Source organism: Vicugna pacos, chromosome 8 (genome assembly GCF_048564905.1).
Source record: "Vicugna pacos chromosome 8, VicPac4, whole genome shotgun sequence".
Lineage (NCBI taxonomy): Eukaryota > Metazoa > Chordata > Mammalia > Artiodactyla > Camelidae > Vicugna > Vicugna pacos.
The window spans coordinates 72,703,531-72,720,924 of record NC_132994.1 but is presented as its reverse complement, the minus strand read 5'-3'; the positions used below and the strand labels follow the sequence as shown (position 1 = coordinate 72,720,924).

The 17,394-nt window shown below is 46.3% G+C and overlaps 1 protein-coding gene across 7 annotated transcripts in view; it reads left to right on the top strand.

Moving 5' to 3' along the window:
- The first annotated feature begins 5,028 nt into the window (after positions 1 to 5,028).
- AGPAT4 (1-acylglycerol-3-phosphate O-acyltransferase 4) overlaps positions 5,029 to 17,394 on the top strand; it is a 109,100-nt gene continuing 96,734 nt past the window's right edge. For 2 of the 7 annotated variants that reach the window (XM_072966143.1, XM_072966135.1), the window contains exon 1: positions 5,029 to 5,153. The gene's annotated coding sequence lies outside the window, so the exon portion shown is untranslated. Of the gene's footprint in view, positions 5,275 to 14,383; positions 14,460 to 17,394 lie in introns of those variants that run through there. The other 5 variants (XM_072966144.1, XM_072966147.1, XM_072966140.1 and 2 more) reach the window with 4 other exon arrangements.

The following is a 17,394-nucleotide window of genomic DNA, read 5'->3' as shown; positions in this document are numbered from 1 at the left end:
AGACTTGTTCCTACAACATATGATTTCCAGTTGCTCACTGTCTGGATGCAGGAGGAGGGAATGAATGACTTTCCAGGGCCACCCCCGCCAGGCTGAATGGACCTAGAGCAATCTAGAAGAGAAAGCAGCTAAGTGAACACTGAAACAATTTGTCAGAGGTTTAAAGAAAAATTCTAAGTTAAGATGCGTTGAGAGCTGATCAATGGACATTAATGTTTGAGGAATGACTTGGGTCATAATCATCATTGATCAAGGAGGAATCTCGTCTAGGTCCTCTGTACTTTCCTCAGTGACAGGTAATGTTAAAGCCGTCTGATTATATTGAAAATAATTGCAGTAATAACAATATAGCCGTAAGAGATTGCTGGTCATTAAAAACATGTACATGACACATTTGTAAGGTTCAATTAGAAATGGCTGACATATACAACTATTACATATAAGATGATGCATTCCAAATATCAAACTGACTTTATTATGTACACTTTTTTCTTTGTCTCCTCAAAGGAGTAACAATTCCTAATTTGCATACAGTGAGATCGTTACAATCACAATTCTATGACCTGTTTATATTTTACAACTTGAGGAAATTTTCAAACTGTATATATAGGTTTATGTGGATGTATCTATATTCATGTTCACAATAAGCCAAATGAAAAGAAAGTAAAAGTATTATCAGTATGTAGCTAATGATGGGTTAAGAGAAGAGGCTGTTTGAAGTACTGTCATGAATAGCTCAACCATCCAGCACGGCAGTTAAATATATGGTACATGAGCTAACATTTTAGATAAATGATATTCATTGTTTAAGTACCAACATTTTGGTTAAAAAATCCTTTCTTGAAACATGCAGCATTCTACCTTTAACAGAAGTTTCTGAAAATACTTTAATCTTTGGGATTGAACCTGTAATCATCACCAATTAGTCTTTGCTTCTGTCCTAAATCATCCTACAACACTTAAGACATTAGAAATCTTGAGTCTTCTGTGTTTTCATCATGACCATTTTCTTTTATAAAAGTTATAAATACTTATGATAGAAAAATTTTCCAAATGCAATAAAATGTAAAGAAGCAAATAAAAAAGCATCCTCAATCTCACAGTCCAGAAATCATCTCGAGCAGTGCAGGGACTTTTGCACACGCTGTGTGAGCTTCCCGGGGCTGCTGTGGCAGACTGCACACACCGAGGGGCTTGAAAACCAGAGATGGATTCTCTCGGAGTTCAGGAGGCTGAGAGTCTGCAATTAAGCTGTCAGTGTCGCTGAAAAACCAGCTTGTGTCCCTCGATAGCTAAACTGAGCCTTGGAGGCAGAGTTCTGGGAAAATTAGGAAAGAACAGCTTTATTGCTTGGCCAGGCAAAGGGCGGGTCACAGCAGGCTGGGAACCCGTCGTGGGGTTGGTGTCCTGAGGTTTTATAGAAAAACCAGGTGGAACAGAAAGGTGACAACAATCGGGGCGTTTCCAGGTGCTGTGTTCTTCTTAATCTTGATGAATCCAGCAGGCGTCATGAAGAAACTCCAGAAGGTCTGTTCATTCTTCTGACGCTATCAGCTTGGGACCACCTTTCTGGAAAACAGCTTCTAGGCTAAAGGATAAGCTATTCTCGGTAAAGAATGTACAAGGAATGGAGTGTCATGGAATGGCTGGGGGCTGTTTAGCACAAACTCCTTTGAGCAAGTGAAGCAGAGATGGGGGTTTGTCAGAGAAAAGAGAAAAACAAGGTGCAAGAATTTTAAATCAGAATGAATCAGCAAACAGCTCTAGCATCAGGGAAGCCATTCTGTCAGTTTCCTACCCTTTCATCAGCAGGGTTGGTTCCTGTGGTCGTGGAACACAAGCCTCGGTGTTCCCTGGCCGGCATCACTCCAGGCTCGGCCTCCATCACCATGTGGCCTCCTGCCCTGTGTGTGTCTCTCTATGTCCTCTCTTATAAGGACCACCAGTCACTGGATTTAGGGCCCATCCTGATCTAGCATGACCACATCTTAACTAATTACATCTGCAAAGATCCTGTTTACAAATAAGGTCATATTTTCAGGTTCTGTATGGACATGGATTTTAGGAGGAACACTATTCAACCCACTACACGCCTAATATAATATATAGTGTATAATCATAACAAAAGGTTCCTGTTTTATAGATAGCTTAGTTCCATTTTTATTTTAATTTTTTAAATTTTTGTACAATGTTCTATCATTTGAATAACACACTATCAGCATAACTAATCTGCTGCTTCCGACACTGAAATGGTTTCCAGTCTTCACTATTGTGAACGACTCTGGTATGCCTAAACCTTTGAGGTTATCTTTGCCTATTTCCTTGGTATAAATTCTTGTAGCTGAATTATTGGATAAAGAGTATGAGCTTTTTTTTAACCACTTTGTTTATTTATCATTTTTAAGGGGAGCAGATAATTAGGTTTATTTATGTATTTATTTTAATTTTTTTAATGGAGGTATTGGGGATTGAACCCAGGATCTCGTGCATGCTAAGCACATACTCTCTCACTGAGCTATACCCTCATCCCCCAGAGAGTAAGAGCGTTTTAAAGGCTCGTGAGACATCTTGTTTAATCAAATTCCAGAAAGAAGGTCCAAATTACTGCCACCAGGAAGAGGGGAGCCAGCCCATAGACAGCACCCTATTCATACAGTACGTTAAAGTTTGTTGAAGGTTTGACAGGCAAAGAAATGACATCTCTTCCTTTCTACTTTCATTTTTATGTGAGGCTGCATCCTTTCTGTTGCTGTTGTTTAATGGCTGTTTGTGTCACCTTTTTATGAGCTACCAGTTTAGGCCTCTTACCTCATTTTAACTCTCTCCGACTGTCAGCATTTAGTTCTTACAGTCTCACTCATGAATCTACCGGTCATTCTCACCCCTTTACAGTTTGCTCTGACTAGGAAACTATGCAGACAAACTCCCCTGCTTCCTTTCCCCGTTGTTTAGACCATCTCTGAACCTTGTACAGACTTCAATTACCGTCTTTGTCACATCATATCTTAATGTAGCTCCTCGTATCGTATCTTACAGGCTTCTTTCTTTCCAAAGATTCTGACTCCCTTGGGTCAATGTTCATGTCGTCCTTGTGTTTTTGCATCTTCAGCAACTAGCATGGAGACTCAATAAATATTTGTTGGACTGAATTGTTAGATTGTGACCTGGAAATTCTCACAATTTCTTATTTAGATGGAAATAGCTAAATCAGGAGATCTAAAATAAAGAGGGTCTGTAAATGGGTTTGAATAAAATGCACAGGATTTCATCTTCAAATGTTGTCTTTCCACTTCAAATTTTTAGAAGTAGCCTTTTCTCCTCCTGTATTTCTCAGCTATATTTCTAAGGTAACAGGCTGTTAGCAAAATCATCTAAATAGGCAAAGTGTTACTGTAGCAAAAAAAAAAAGCATAATAATTGTAATCATAATGTAATAAAGACATAGGAAAGGATTATGACCAGAATAAAACTTGCAATTGTCAAATATTTTCATATTGTTTCTACTGAAATCATTGGCTGTACTTGTAGTAAATACAGCACAAATGTACACAGTCTGTAGATTTTGAAATAGATCCCCATTAAAAATTCAAATATGAAAAACAGTCCATCTAACTCTGCTTGAGAAGTGCTCTGAAAAACTAGAAACAAATGGATTTTAAAACATAATCTGAAAAGTTATGAGAACGCTTAAAAATTGCTTTGGCTGCAAGAAACTTCTTATAAACATCTTTTATAAATATTTCTAAATGGTCAAATTTATTTTCACATGAACATCAAAATAAACCATTGCCACACATGAGTTTTCTGTTCTGATCGTTTTTCATGCCTTAGGTGCCCTTCATCCCCCCTCATCCCCATTCAAGCTTTTCCCCCTCTCCATCTCAGACTATCAAAATGCCGCACGCCATGTGCCACCCAGCCCAAGCCACACTGGCAGGATTATGAATGCCCTTCTTTCCCCCATCATAACCCAAAAGAGTTCTTTCCACCCCCTCTGTGTTCGTGACACACTGGTTTTAGCACTTTCATAGCTCTTAGTAATTCTGCAATATGGTCTAGTTATCTGTGAACATTTTATTTTTTTCCTGTGGATTGTAAACCTCTAAAGAACAGGGGTGAACACGGCAGTCATATGTCAATACTCAAATATTATTTGCGATAATGGTTCTAATAGAGAACATCTGAAGGGCGTACATCTTTACCGTTTGGAGGTTAAAGTAGTTTTTTAGGCATGTTGGAGAGCTAGCATTTCCGGAGATTCAACGGCCCGCCCGCTTTTGCAGTTACGATGACACTACTGTATTTATATAAAGGTCTCCCCAGACCCTCTCTAACGCTGCGTGGGAATGCCACGTGCACGGGCTCGCGTGTGCGCGCGCGCACTGCCGATCAAGCGCGGTGGCTGCTTTGCGGGGAGAAAATACGGCGCCCTGCAAGCTTCTCCCCCACTCCCTCTTCCCCGCTCCCCATTTCCTAACATCTCCGATCTCCTGAGTTTTCAGTATTGTTTTGTCGAAGGTGCTCTGGGGCTCTTCTGAGCGGAATGCAATCTCCGTCCCGCACAGCGCAGCACTGAGAGGTGCAGGGGTTTTCAGAGTGTGGGTATTTCACAAAACAAATCGAGCGTGTGCTTGCTGCCGTAAAGATGAGCCCGTTTAGGGCAATTTCCAGGTCGCCACGCCGACGGGGCCGGAGTCCGTCCGCGCTGAGGCTGGAGGAGCCATGTCGGCACAGGGATGCAACAGGATTTGGGAGGCGCGGCCGAAAAAGAAAGGCCACCTAGCGGGCTTTGTTTCCGATTCTGGCAGGTTCTCGAGCCAGAGATTTCAAACGTGAAGCCAATCGAAGCACTTCTTTACAATAATTGGAAGGGGAGGGGAGTGGCTCATATTACACCAGCTCGTATCTCCCTCCCCGTAACCGCTAAATTGTAGCTTTAAAAGGAAGTGACATGGGGTGGGGAGAGACGTCAGCTGAGGACCACTTTTTTTTTTTTTCCCGAAGGGTCCACCCCATGGGTGGAGTCTCGCTTTTTCTTTCCAGTGTTGGCTGACTTACAGCTCCTATAAACTAGTGGCAATTTCTGCACCCCAGCCTGCTCCCTTTCAGTTTGTGGTTTCTAAGTCCATGTGTCCAGGGCGGCCAGAAAGGAGGTATGTGCGGTGCGTGCGATTTCCAGGCGGCTTCACCTCTGGGCGTGGCGGATGTGTGTATCCCTCTCGCTCTCACTGTTATCCTCTCCTTGGCTGGATTTCATTAAAGCCTCTGGAAGGGGTAGGTAAGAAAGAGGAGGCGAGGAAGGCGGAGGAGAAGGAAATCTGGGGACAGTGGGAACGTGGAGGGGCCGCCCTGGAAGGCAGAGCCGGCTTGGCTGCCGCAAAAGGACCATCTCTTTGTGCTCAGCTGGGTGAGCGTGCCTGTCTCTGTTGGGATTTCGAGCTGCTGTGCTGGGTTTAATTTCCCCCTGCCCACCCCCACCCTCCCTCGGGTGGAAGAATTTTCATCTGCCATAGATGAAGCCGGGGAGAAGGTTCCTGTTACAGCTCGGTCCCTTTTGTGTCATGCAACATGTTCGTCCGTCTCTGGCGTTTCTATGGCAACCACAAAAATACTACACCCAATGCAGCCCCGATATAAATCGCTTTATTTGTATTTGCTCCGCGTTTGTTGCTTTCCGCGCTGGTTATGGCCGGGGCTGCTCAGAGGCAGCCTGGCTTCGTGGCTACCCCCTCCTCACCCCCTTTTTGGTTTTTCCCTATCACAGGCGGGCTGGGGGAGGGGAGTTGTCAAGGAAACAGGCATTTGTAATTACCTCTTTATTTACTTACTTTTCAGCCCAGGAGTTTCTTCATCAGATCAAGGAATTAGAAAAAAGAATGATTTGATATTTATGTAAATCTTCCATTGTTGGTATTCTTTTGGAAACCTAAACTGTTCTCAAGATGTGATCTTAATGCTGTGATCAAACTAAGAAGGGGTGAGAGTACTTACTTCTTTACAGGAGGTGAGATCCTTGAAAAAAAGTTTGAGAGGGTGTTTGAGAATCAGTGCTGACAGATATGTTACTTTCTGCCCAGGTTTGACCAAAAGTCTAAATGTTTAAAAGAAGGGGCTTTGCTCTAGTCTGAGTTTATTTAGTACAAAATCTAAGTTCACCAAGTATAAGTGAGTAACAAATGGTAACTACCAGCAGGATTCTGTTTTTTGGGCATCATCCTTATACCGGTCACGCTGTCCACTCTCCTTAAAGTGAGGGTCTGTAGACCTCTTTTTCAAAACTGGGAAAGGCTGAACCCACCTGTGATTCTTAGACAAGCATCCTCATTTAGTAAAAAAAAAATCATGGGATAAGGGAGAAAGTGTGCGCGTGCATGTGTGTGAATGTGTTACGTGTTTGATGTGCACGGTGTGATGTGTGTGTATGCAGTCGGACAGGGACAAAAGGGACAAGTCGAGCCCCAAGTTAAAACTACTGAATCTCCTTAATATCCTCTATGGAAAAGCATCATCTACCGAGTAATAAGCAAAGTTAAATGTGATTAAATCAAGTGACACATCTGTTGAAAAGTCATAGTCCAAATGGGCTTATTAACAGGTAGGAGTCAAATTGATGCTTCTATCCACTACCTCTGAGGAACTGTTTGAAAACGGGCATGATTCTTTTAATGGATATCCTGAATTACCAGACTAGCATTTATAAGACAGATCAATAGTAATCTCATCCTTGATTCTTAAATTTATCTGTAGTTTTAGGTAAAGATTTGTGAAGGTGGCTTGGCCCTCCTGGTGCCTTCCTGCTATGAAGCCAAAAGCATGACTTAGAAACCGCAGGGTAACCCCTCCGAGGGGAAGCAGGAAGATGGGGTGGTTTCATGAGGTTCTTTCTGTTTGCCGAGATCCTTATCTAAACACATGGTTGTCTGTAACTTGTACAACTTAGTATAGTGCAAGAGGCCTTAAGTATTTCAGATACAAAAGTTATCTAAAAACGGGGGCTAAATCGCATGGCACAAAACTAACGAGAACTAAATAGAGCTAAAGACAAGAAAACTAGTCAAAAAAGCATGAAGCACAGAAAAGTGTCATTAAAAAATATGACTCTCATTTGGAAAAGCATGTGTTAGTACAGATAAACAGTTGGCTTGTAGATTTTCAATGTGTGCAGAGTGTGGAAAGCAGTCATGCTAAGTTACTGTGTTTCCAGCCTGAAGAGGGTCCTCAAGGATGTAGGTTTACCATGTGACCTGGTGGAGCAGATGGACAGAGTGTAAGTCAAAGTGTGCAATGTGGGCACTCTTGAGTTTCCAAACCTAGGAGTTTCACAACAGAAAGCCTTGTGGGATGAAGTTCAAAGGGCAAGTAGCAAGGATTGTTTGGAAGTTCAGCCCAAAATAAAAATGAATAAAAAATCACTGTCCTATAATTGGACCCTGAATAGAAGTTGAAAATATAATTACCAGAGTTGACCTGGGGAAAGTCAATGGAGCAATAGATGCAAAGCAAATTCAAGGTCTGATAAAAGGGGCGGGATGGGGGTGATGCGGAGGAAATCACCTCCGAAGTCGGAGTCAGTCGGCACTGTATTGGGATTTCATGGCTCTGACCTGGGTGCTGTGAAGTCTGTGAAGAAAATAGAAGTTGTAGTCTGTGCTCTCAAATTTGAAATCCACCAAACAGGGTGACAGCATGTGTCGAAGGGCACACAGCTGGAGAGAAGGAGGCAAGGCAAGAGGGAGATTAGAATTGGGATGTGGTTAGTCTGAAGACTATCACAGGAATGAAGACCTTGAAGGTTTGAAGGGAGGAGACAGACAATTCAAGGGGAAGAGGCAGAGGTGTCCAGGTCCCAGGGATGGGTTGTGATTCAAGGTCCTTGTCTCAAGCAGGGAGAAGTCCGTCTGGCTTTAGTATGGAAACCAGGCAGGAGCGCTCTGTGCTGGTGGAAAGAACTAATAGCGATTCAGGGGCAGAATTTTCTTTAAATCAGATCAGGACTGGTAGAAAAGAAAGATTATGTGAGTAGGAGGCAGAATCCTCCCTAATCAGATTATTTTTGAGTTGAAGCTCAAGAAGTGAAGGCCAGACTTAAATCAGACTTTAAATAAGTCAAAAATTTGGGACAGGGAACTCCACACACACCCACAACGTCATGCTAATAATACTGACCATTGCTGTTGCTTTGAATTGTGGGATGCTCAGATGAGCGTTTGGCAGACTGACTATGTTTCGTGCTGTACTCTGAAAAGGAGATATAATGGGCATGGGAGACCCTCCGTTCACAGTTCTGAATGGTTTGTGCACCTAAAGGTTCGTATGTAATCAAGCCTGACTTAATAACCATCTAACGTGACCCAGAGCCTGAGCAATTCTAATTCAATCATCTGTGTTCAGGACAGGGTCCATTTGGAAAGCAAGTTTTGGAAATCTGAAATTTAGCTTCACATATGGACCAGGGAGGATCACTGCTAAGGCTGTGAGAAAGAGGACGCTTACATCATGGACTTGTTCTTTTAGCAGTATTCATTGTGCACTTATTATGTGCCAAGTGCCGGGGACACCACTGGGAGTGAGACATATATTGTGTAAGTAGCTACAGTTTTCAAACATCCGAAGGGTTTTTAAGGGAGAGACCGTGACCAGCTGATCTCCATTTTCTCCTAATGACTAAGAGGAAATGTCTTCAAATAAGAGCAATTTTTGGTGACCGTCATCATGGAACAATCTATCTGACCTGTCTTCCTTTATTTTTCAAAACACACTCATGCTGCACAAAGATTTCCTACCCATGTTCGTTTTCATTACTCCAATCTGGTTTGCTTTCCTTCTTCCTTTGACCCTGAGTGCCAACTTTCAGTCACCATTTATTCATTCATTCGTACGTACATGCATCATCCATCCACCCATCCAGTTATTTGTTCGCTCAACAAATGAGATTTGGTATCATGTGTCAGGCACTGTGTAATATTATGGATATAGCAAGAAGTAGGAAACTATTTCTCCCCTGAGGACGCTCAGAAACGAGCAGGAAGACAGCTGTAGAAACAGCTCCTTAAACCAGAGGGTATTTTTTTTATTTTTCTGTTTTTTTTTTAATTTATTAAACTACAGTTGATCTACAGTATTGTGTTAGGTGCAGGTGTACAGCTTCAGATTCTTTTCCATTATAGGTTTTTACAAGATATTGATTATAGTTCCATGTGCCGTACAGTAAATCCTTGTTGTTTATCTGTTATTATATGCTCAAAAAACCGGAACTCCCCAGTGGTTTTCGGCGGGGAGGGGGAGTTTTCACAGGCAAAATTTGGGGTGCGCCAGTGTCTTGTGCTTAGCCTGAAGTTGCCATTCTCCACCAGGGTGGGGGCCTTAGTTACCGCAGAAGAATTCGAAGATACTGTTATGTGCGTCCCTTGACTAGGAGCCAAGATCCTGCTTTAATAGCTGCACTGTCATTTCTTGATTGCTCCTCCTTTGTTTCTGCCTCCCCTGACTTCCCTGATTAGCAACTGTCCAGCCTGCTCTTTGGAACTCAGGGAAGTCTAGGAGGCTGAAGCCTTTATCCTGCAAGTAAGAAACGGGGGACAAGGAAAGGCTCTTGTGCCCTGGAGGGCCCCACAGAGTCCTGCTCAGTTTCAATGGCATTAGGTACTTCTTTCATTGAATAATTTTATACAGAGATTGTTCTGGGCAGCGAGGGAGAAAGTGCTTAGTGGTGGACTATTTATTCCATAATTTTCCTTATTGGTGGAGCTTATGCCTGATGTCAGTAAACGTGCTGATTAACTAAATAAGAGAAGTGAGCTTTCCACCCTGGAGACACAGAGGCATAGAGTTCAGAAGTCTTGTCCATTCTCTTTCTGAAAAGTCTAAACTGACTGAGAGTTCCTTGTAGACTTCCACGGGACTATAGCTCCCTCCAGGTGGACTCAAAGTACAGTGTTTTTAAAGAGAAACTTTCACCTACATCAAAATTTTATATGCCCATTGTTTTCTGAGATAACCTCTATTACTAGATTTCACATACAATGTTTTCTTAGGTAACCTCTATTACTAGATTTCACATATGATGATTTCACGTGTTGCAAGTCTGTGACACAACCAGGTGAGTTTCAACACTTTAAACCTACACACCCCGAATAAACAGCATCAAAGCCTCGTTGCAGCACCTCAAGCTGTACTGGAGCGCCTCTCAGCAGAATTGTTTCATCCCACGTAATTTCTACCTTCCGCACAGAAATTACGCTGGCGACACAGTCAAGTTCATCTGGAATACCACTCTCCAGAGCTCGCCTGGCCTTCAGAGAAAACGTTTAGCAAATCCCCCTTCTTCTTTGCTAATTTTGATTTCAGATGAGATCAGCTCCTCCCTTCTGCTGGAAGTTGTTCCAGATGTCTCTGGTCGGCACAGATCTCTCCCCTCAGACCCCGTGTCGTGCACAATAGCCGATTCATGGTCATTTCTATGCAGGATCCTACGAGAGAAGAGGCATATTTTGTACTTCGTGGGAGTTTGAAACTGGACACTAAAACTACTGCAGGGGATTATTCCCCAGTCTGGGGGTGACAGACGCCATCAGGGATGCTGGGGTGACCGGCCAACTTGTAGGATATATGTGAGCATGGACAGCAGCCCACCTGTGCTGGGGGCATCCTCTGTGCCACCCTGTTACACAGACTTCACATCTGTCAGTTGCCTTTATCCGCATAACCAACTAAGCAGGTAAAAACTGTTACCACTTTCCATTTTGCAGATAGAGAAAGTAAAGATTAGAGAGAATAAGTTACTCACCTAGTATCATAATAAGTAACAGAGCTGAGATTTGACCCAAGACCCCCCCCAACCCCCATCTCACTGGTGTTGGATTCGTCCACGGTGCCCAGGGCCGGCCGGTGCCTCCGACAGAGCAGACATTCAGAAGGTATTTCTGCAGCAGTGAACGGCTCTCTGCCGTGTGGACCTCTCCGTGCCTTTCATCCTAGTTTTCAGGAGCTTCAGAAATACTGGAAGAGAGAGAAATATTTTAGAACTTGGGGGAAAACGAATAGTAGGACTTCTAAGACAGGCGACTCTAATAGTTTTCAGGGAACTTTGTTGTTTTGTTGTGGTTTAGCCAGCGAGGTGATGTGGTGGGGGAAGGGAAAGGGCTCTGTGATTAAAACATTCAGGTGACAATAGAGGTCATACATCGAGTTCAATACAGATCGTCCTCAAGACCAGTTTTTTAACCAAGGACTGAACTTTGCCGAGAAGTTGCCCTTCAGGACGCCTGCTTTGGCTGCCCGCTCCCCAGGCCGTGGGTACATGGAGTCAGACTTTATTTTCTGCTGTCAATTGTCAGCAAATCTATTAGCGAGTTTAAAGGCAGAGTATTATCTGAAAAGATAATACTTATCTTAGTGCTTATCTCAGACAAACTTGGAGAGGAAAATGGGAGGAATGAATTGACCCAGGAGTGAATTTGGTCTTTTTCCCTCATGAGCTGTCACCTCTCTGGGGGCAGAGGTTAACCCAGGCTGATGAAATTTTAAAGAGTCTGTTTGAGCACTTCCCAGGATGCTGCAGCCATCAACACACAATCAATGCAAGCACCTAAAACTTCCTGCTGGGTCCTGGTGTAAGTAACTCTGGCTCCTTCCCCCTGCCGTGGGGGAGCAGAGGTTGAAAGGAGATATGGGAGCAGCTTCCTTCCCCAGATGTGTATAACCCTTTGGGCTTATTTCCTAAATCTTTGGCCTCTGTTCTCCTGACATTCTTGCTCAAACCTGTTCATAAAAGTCATTCTTCCCAGATGCGATCACGTTATGTGACAATTCTTTACAGTGCGATCCTATCACTGCCCTGGGGGCTTCTCATCAAAGTTTCCAGCGCTGAGGGGAACACCTGGCACTGATCGGGAGTTCGAGCCTAGGGAAAGGGGGGCACAAGAGATCCGAGGTCCTGTTTGCCTAATCGGAGGGCCTTCCAGCCTGGGGCCTCCCCGGACTGACGTTCCTTTACGGCAAGTTCTTCATCGCTGCACTGTTGACTTTTGGGGTCAGATAGCTCTTTGTTGTGGGGCCATCCTGTGCATCGTAGGCTGTTTAGCAGCATTCCTGGCTTCCATCCTCTAGATGCCACCCCCACCCCACCAGTGACAGCCAGAAATGTCCCAGACATTGCCCAATGTCCCCCGCAGGGGCAACATGGCCTGCAATTGAGAACCAGGGCTTTAGGGAATTCCCACACCGGAGCCTGCGGGGTCGGCTGCCTGAGCCGAGCAAGCCCATCCCTCCAAGTTTACAAAGATGAGTCCCAACCAGAGGGGCCTTTCATTCACCGAAATTAATAAAGAGAGTGGAGTGGTAACGTAACAGTTAAGTAAGTGAAGGGCAGACTGCTAACTGGAGGGTATTCAAAGGTTAAGTGTCCTTCCTCTGGCAAACCTGCATGGAGAGTCGCCTTGTCACCCAAGGCTGCAGGAGGGAGCTGGGTGGGGCTGGGTGGGCTTCTCTAAACTCTCTTGAAGGAGATCCTGCCCTGGGCTCTGGCTCAGCCCTGGTGGCCTCAACTCAGGGTGGAAAGAACCCCTCAGGTGGGACTGGTTAACATATGTAAAGAAGGAATTGGGCTCAGCAGATCTGACCTGCTGGGATTTGCTGATTTTCCCTGGCTTCCTGGGGCTTCACTGGGAACCACATGCCTCACACCCAGGTCTCACCAGTAACTCATTGCCTCTGAGCCCCGACCCCCAGTCTCTGTGCGTGTTCCCAGCGTCTCCCTCCCGTCTGGTCTCCTGCACTTCCCGCCCAGCTCACCTGGACCTGCCCCTGCTTTGGGTAAGACCTGCTCCCCCCGCCTGGGGCCTGGGGTTACTGGGTGCTCGATCACTGCTGTGTCCCTTCCTTTTGTTGGTCCCCTCCCTTCCCCACTCCGGGCCTGAAAGATGGGGGTGAGAGGGCAAGTCTGTTATTCACACTGCCCCCGCAATTCCGGAATCCTCTGACAGCATTTCTGAATCCTTGCACCCACCCTCCTATTGGCCGGGCACTGAGGGGACACACATGACCCAGACAGGGTCACCACCCGGAGACAAGACAGAAACCTAAGGCTATCATTTGAATAAACTGGGAGGAGAGCGCTGTGCTCTGGGGAAGCACGGAAAGGGGAACCCTCGATGCCCCACCCAGGCTGGGGCTTCAGAAATGCTTCCTGGAAAAGTGTATCACCCCTCCGGCAGGTCTGGGGTGCTCATTTCCTGGAGGGCAGGATGGGAATCCAGAAGTGATCAGAGCTGGGAGGACGTGCCATGTGGTTCACTGGACAGCGGAGACGGTGAGGTGTGGTGACCGCGTCCCAGGGCCAGTCTGGAGACCTGATCCGGGCTGTGGCGGCAGGAGGCAGGGAGAGCCCAGTCAGGCTGGTGCCATGGTCCGGGAGACTGAGGTGGAGGGCCCTGGCTGGTCCTGGGAGGAGGATGCAGAGGAAGGAGCCGCGGGACTCTGTAACTGGTTGTGCTGGCCTGTCTGACGGTGTGGGACAGAAGCAGCCTTTCCTGTGATAGTCTTCCCGAAGGGTCACTTCTATGACGCTTTGTAACGTAGTCATTCACGCACTTTAATGATAACCTTCTTTACTCCGCATTTACTGCCATGTTGTGTGCTCTGCCTGCCCCTTCTCGTCCTCACTCCAGCCTTGGGGAGGTACGAATATTTTCCTCTAGTCTGACTTGAAACCGAGGCCCAGATTGGTCAGCTCGTACTTTCTTAAGTCACAGAAGCAGGAATACTTGTTTGCGGAGCAAAGACTGACTTTTGATCTATAAAGAATGATAAAAGTGTCACATTTGCTTGTACAGTGTGTTCTTTCCCACAATTTCCCCAGATCGTCTCTTAGGGTGAAAGGATTTCCATCACTTCAAAATGTGCAGAAATTCATCTTAACCTCCCAAATCATGTGGAAGTTACCTAAGACCAAACTATATAATGAAAGTTTTGTGATGTCACAACCTCATTTGACCTCCATTTCTAGAAGAACACAAGGGTTAACGTTAAGGGGAACCAGGGAGAGAGGACCACAGAGATACTTTGAATGTGCCCGATGATTTTAATTATTTATATTGATTCCAATTTTAGCCAGATTGGCACTTCCTTCCCCCTTCCTCCCACTCCTTCTGTCTTTTCAACGGCTCAGCGGTGATTCGTCTTTGAGACAGTTCGGTTTCAAAGCTGTCTCTCTGGCTTGACTCCTGAAAACGGGCTTTGTGAGACTGGGGTTGAACTGTGTCCTGTGGGTGCTGGGCAGGCCCTGAGCTGCGATTTCCTAATAATGGTGGCATCAGGGGACAAAACCCTGCCTGCCTCTTTGGGCGGGGAGAGGGCCTGGTAGTCAGGGTGTCCTGCTCTGGTCAAAGGCCACAGGAACGTCTCATTGATGAGCTGGAAACCTCCTGGCGTCCTTCTGTAGACCCCCTCTGCTGGGCCAGGTAGACTTGGGGGCCCCTGAGGGCCGTGGGGAGCAGCACCCAGTAGAGGGGAGCGGGGCTGGGTCACAGCCTGGGTTTGCCCCAGCCATGGGACCTCGGGCTCCTTGAGACCAGGGACTGTCTACCGGGAAGTGGCCTGGCACATCCGGGGTCCTGGTTTCCTGATCCCATCTGAGAGGAGTCCAGGACAGATGCAAACTTCTTCAAACACCCCGTCCTGGGGCCGTGTTGGCAGAGTGCCTGCGGGTGTGCCGAGCTGCGGGGCGACCTGGGCCCAGCTCACTCAAGCTTCGGTTTTGCCAAAAGCTCCAAGGGAAAAGGATTTTTAAAAAGAAAACCGACACGGACATGCCATGATCTAACACAAAATTGACGTGAACTATTAAGACAAAACTGAAGACTTCTCACGCTGGGTAGTTTGGGCGGCTCAAGGCCGCAGCTCCAGACCCTTCAGTGTGTTTTCTCTGCTGAAGCAGGTGTTCCTGTGGACATTTTTGAGAGGACGACTGAGCCGATCTCCAAATGACTGTGGCAGGGCACGGTGGATGTATGGTCCTGCCCCGCAACCCCCTTTCCCACTCCCCAAAGCTGAGTCCAGGGATGGGGTGGGGTGGGCAGGACTGGAGACATCACAGAGAGTTTGCCTGCCCGCACTGCTTTCTCGTCTGCGTCTGTCTCTTCCTGGTGGTCTCATCGAGGGAGGGCTGCTTAGCCCTGTCCTTTTCTGTCTGTCTGGTCACCCACCCTTTGGAGCCTCCCCTCCTTGTCTGGAGGAATCTCTTCTCTTGAGGAGCCCAGCCCTTGTTTTCTTTCTGACCTCTCTTCCACTCCCTCTGGACTATCTTAACTATCTCTTGGGTAAGGAATCAGCTCTTACTGCTTGCTCATACCTGCTATCTTATCACCATTTTTGTGGTTAGTTATCCTCCTGTTCTCACGTAGCCTTCTTTCCTGGGTTTATATTTTGAAATCTGAACAAAACTGTTGAGCACGTGGAATTTGCCAGTTCAGACACTAACAAGCTATGGGAAGGTGGCTGTCACTTTAAGGGTCTCACACTCCCTAGGGAGGCTGAAGGATAACCTCACCCAGGCGTCTTGCAGGAGGCATCTCAAGGTTCGCAGTAAGAGATGGAAAGAGAGACAGCCCAGTAGGTAATGACCCCAGCAAACCACTGCATTTTTCCTTTACAATAAGCTGATGGAGGAGAAAAAATCCAAGCCGTGGACTTTGCCCAGGGACAAGCAAACCATTGTCATTTTTCTTTTTGGATGGATTAGAGAATAAGGAGGGAGAGTCGGCCTCTTCCGTGTGTGTGTGTGTGTGTGTGTACGTGCGTGTGTGCGTGCGTGTGTACGTGCATGTGCGTGTGTGTGTGTGTGTGTGTGTACGTACGTGTACGCGCTTTTTTTAAAACCATGTTATTAAGCACGGGATTCATGTGTCATTTGACCCAGCATTTCACAGCAGTCATTTGAAATGGAAATAGTGCTGGTAAATTAACTACACTTCAATTAAAAATTAAAGAAATAATGCTGTCAAATTATCAAAGTGCTTTGGGGTCTGTGCATAAGTACTGCCACCAATTCCTCAGAAATTCATCCAGAATATTTGTGTGACTCAGGAGTTGAGACTGGCACTCTGGGGTCAGAGTAGAGAAAAGGTACTCTGACCGCACGGCATTAGTCTAATTCAGGTTAAACCGGCAAATCTGCTAAAACAGATCCCCTTGAAGAGATGGTGAAGCATCCAGTCGGGGACAGTCAGCCATGTGGAACACAGCTCCAGATCGGAGGTAGAAAGTGAGAAACATGATTGTCAAAGCCTCTGTACGTTAGACTTAATCTGATTTACCCGGAACCTACTTAGCTCGCAGAACGGTGAAATCACCGGCTTAACGAGCTTGGTTGTCCGTCTTCCTGGGTCGGTGGTGGGAAAGCAACGATGGAGAGGAAGGTAGGAAAAGAAAGGACAGCGAGCGGGCTAAAACATTACTGCTGGTGGGGACCGCCACTGACGAACGGCAGAACCGTCGCCCAAGCCTTCCGTGTTGTGCTGTGGCCAAAGTGCCTCATCTGTGGAGACAGGGAAGTCTGGGTGACGCTAGGAAGATTGTCACTCCAAACACGAGTTCAGGCAGCTTTCTCTTTTGGCAACTTAAGCTTTACCTTTTAGCTTTCCAGAAAATTCTTTGATTCAGAACGCGTCCTCTGGCTGTCACAGGTGAGGAAGGAGATGCTGTGCTAGGGTCACGGGGCCTGCAGCCTGCCCCCGGCCTGGCCCTCCTTCTGGAAGCTGTGCTCTGAGCTGATCTTCCAAGCACAACGTGGAGCCGGCTCTTGACACTGAAAGGGAGAGAGTGGGGAGGTTAATCCAAGGCTAGGAGAGTGAGCTGGCAGGAGCCGGCAGAGGAGGCCTTGGTGACTGGCACAGGTGCTCAGTCTTCGATGTGGAGTTGGGAAACACAGCCACGGGTCCTGTGAATGGAGGACACGGCAGCCTGGGGCAGGACCACCTCTCAGTCCCTGAATTCCCATCTCAGTGGCAGCGTCTCAGCTGTGGTCTCGACCTGGCCTGTCTGTTGGCATCACTCTCCTCGGACCAGCTGATCGAGTCTCTGGTTCCTCGCTTTTGTTTAAGTTTCCTAGGGGACAAGCTAGGAGAACTGGGAGAACTGGGACCACATGCTGGAAGGAGGGTGACTAGCAGGAAAGTGACGGGACAAAAAGAAAGCCAGAGGCAGGACAAAGGTGGTGGTGATGGTGGCCATGATGATGACGATGATGATGGCAGCTACATTTAATATGAAAATGTACCAGACAGGGTGCTAGAAACAATGAGCCCTCCCCACAGCCCCATGAAGTAGGAACCATTACTGTCTCCATTTTACAGATGAGAAGACTGAGGTTAAGTAACTTGCTGAAGGTTGTAGAGC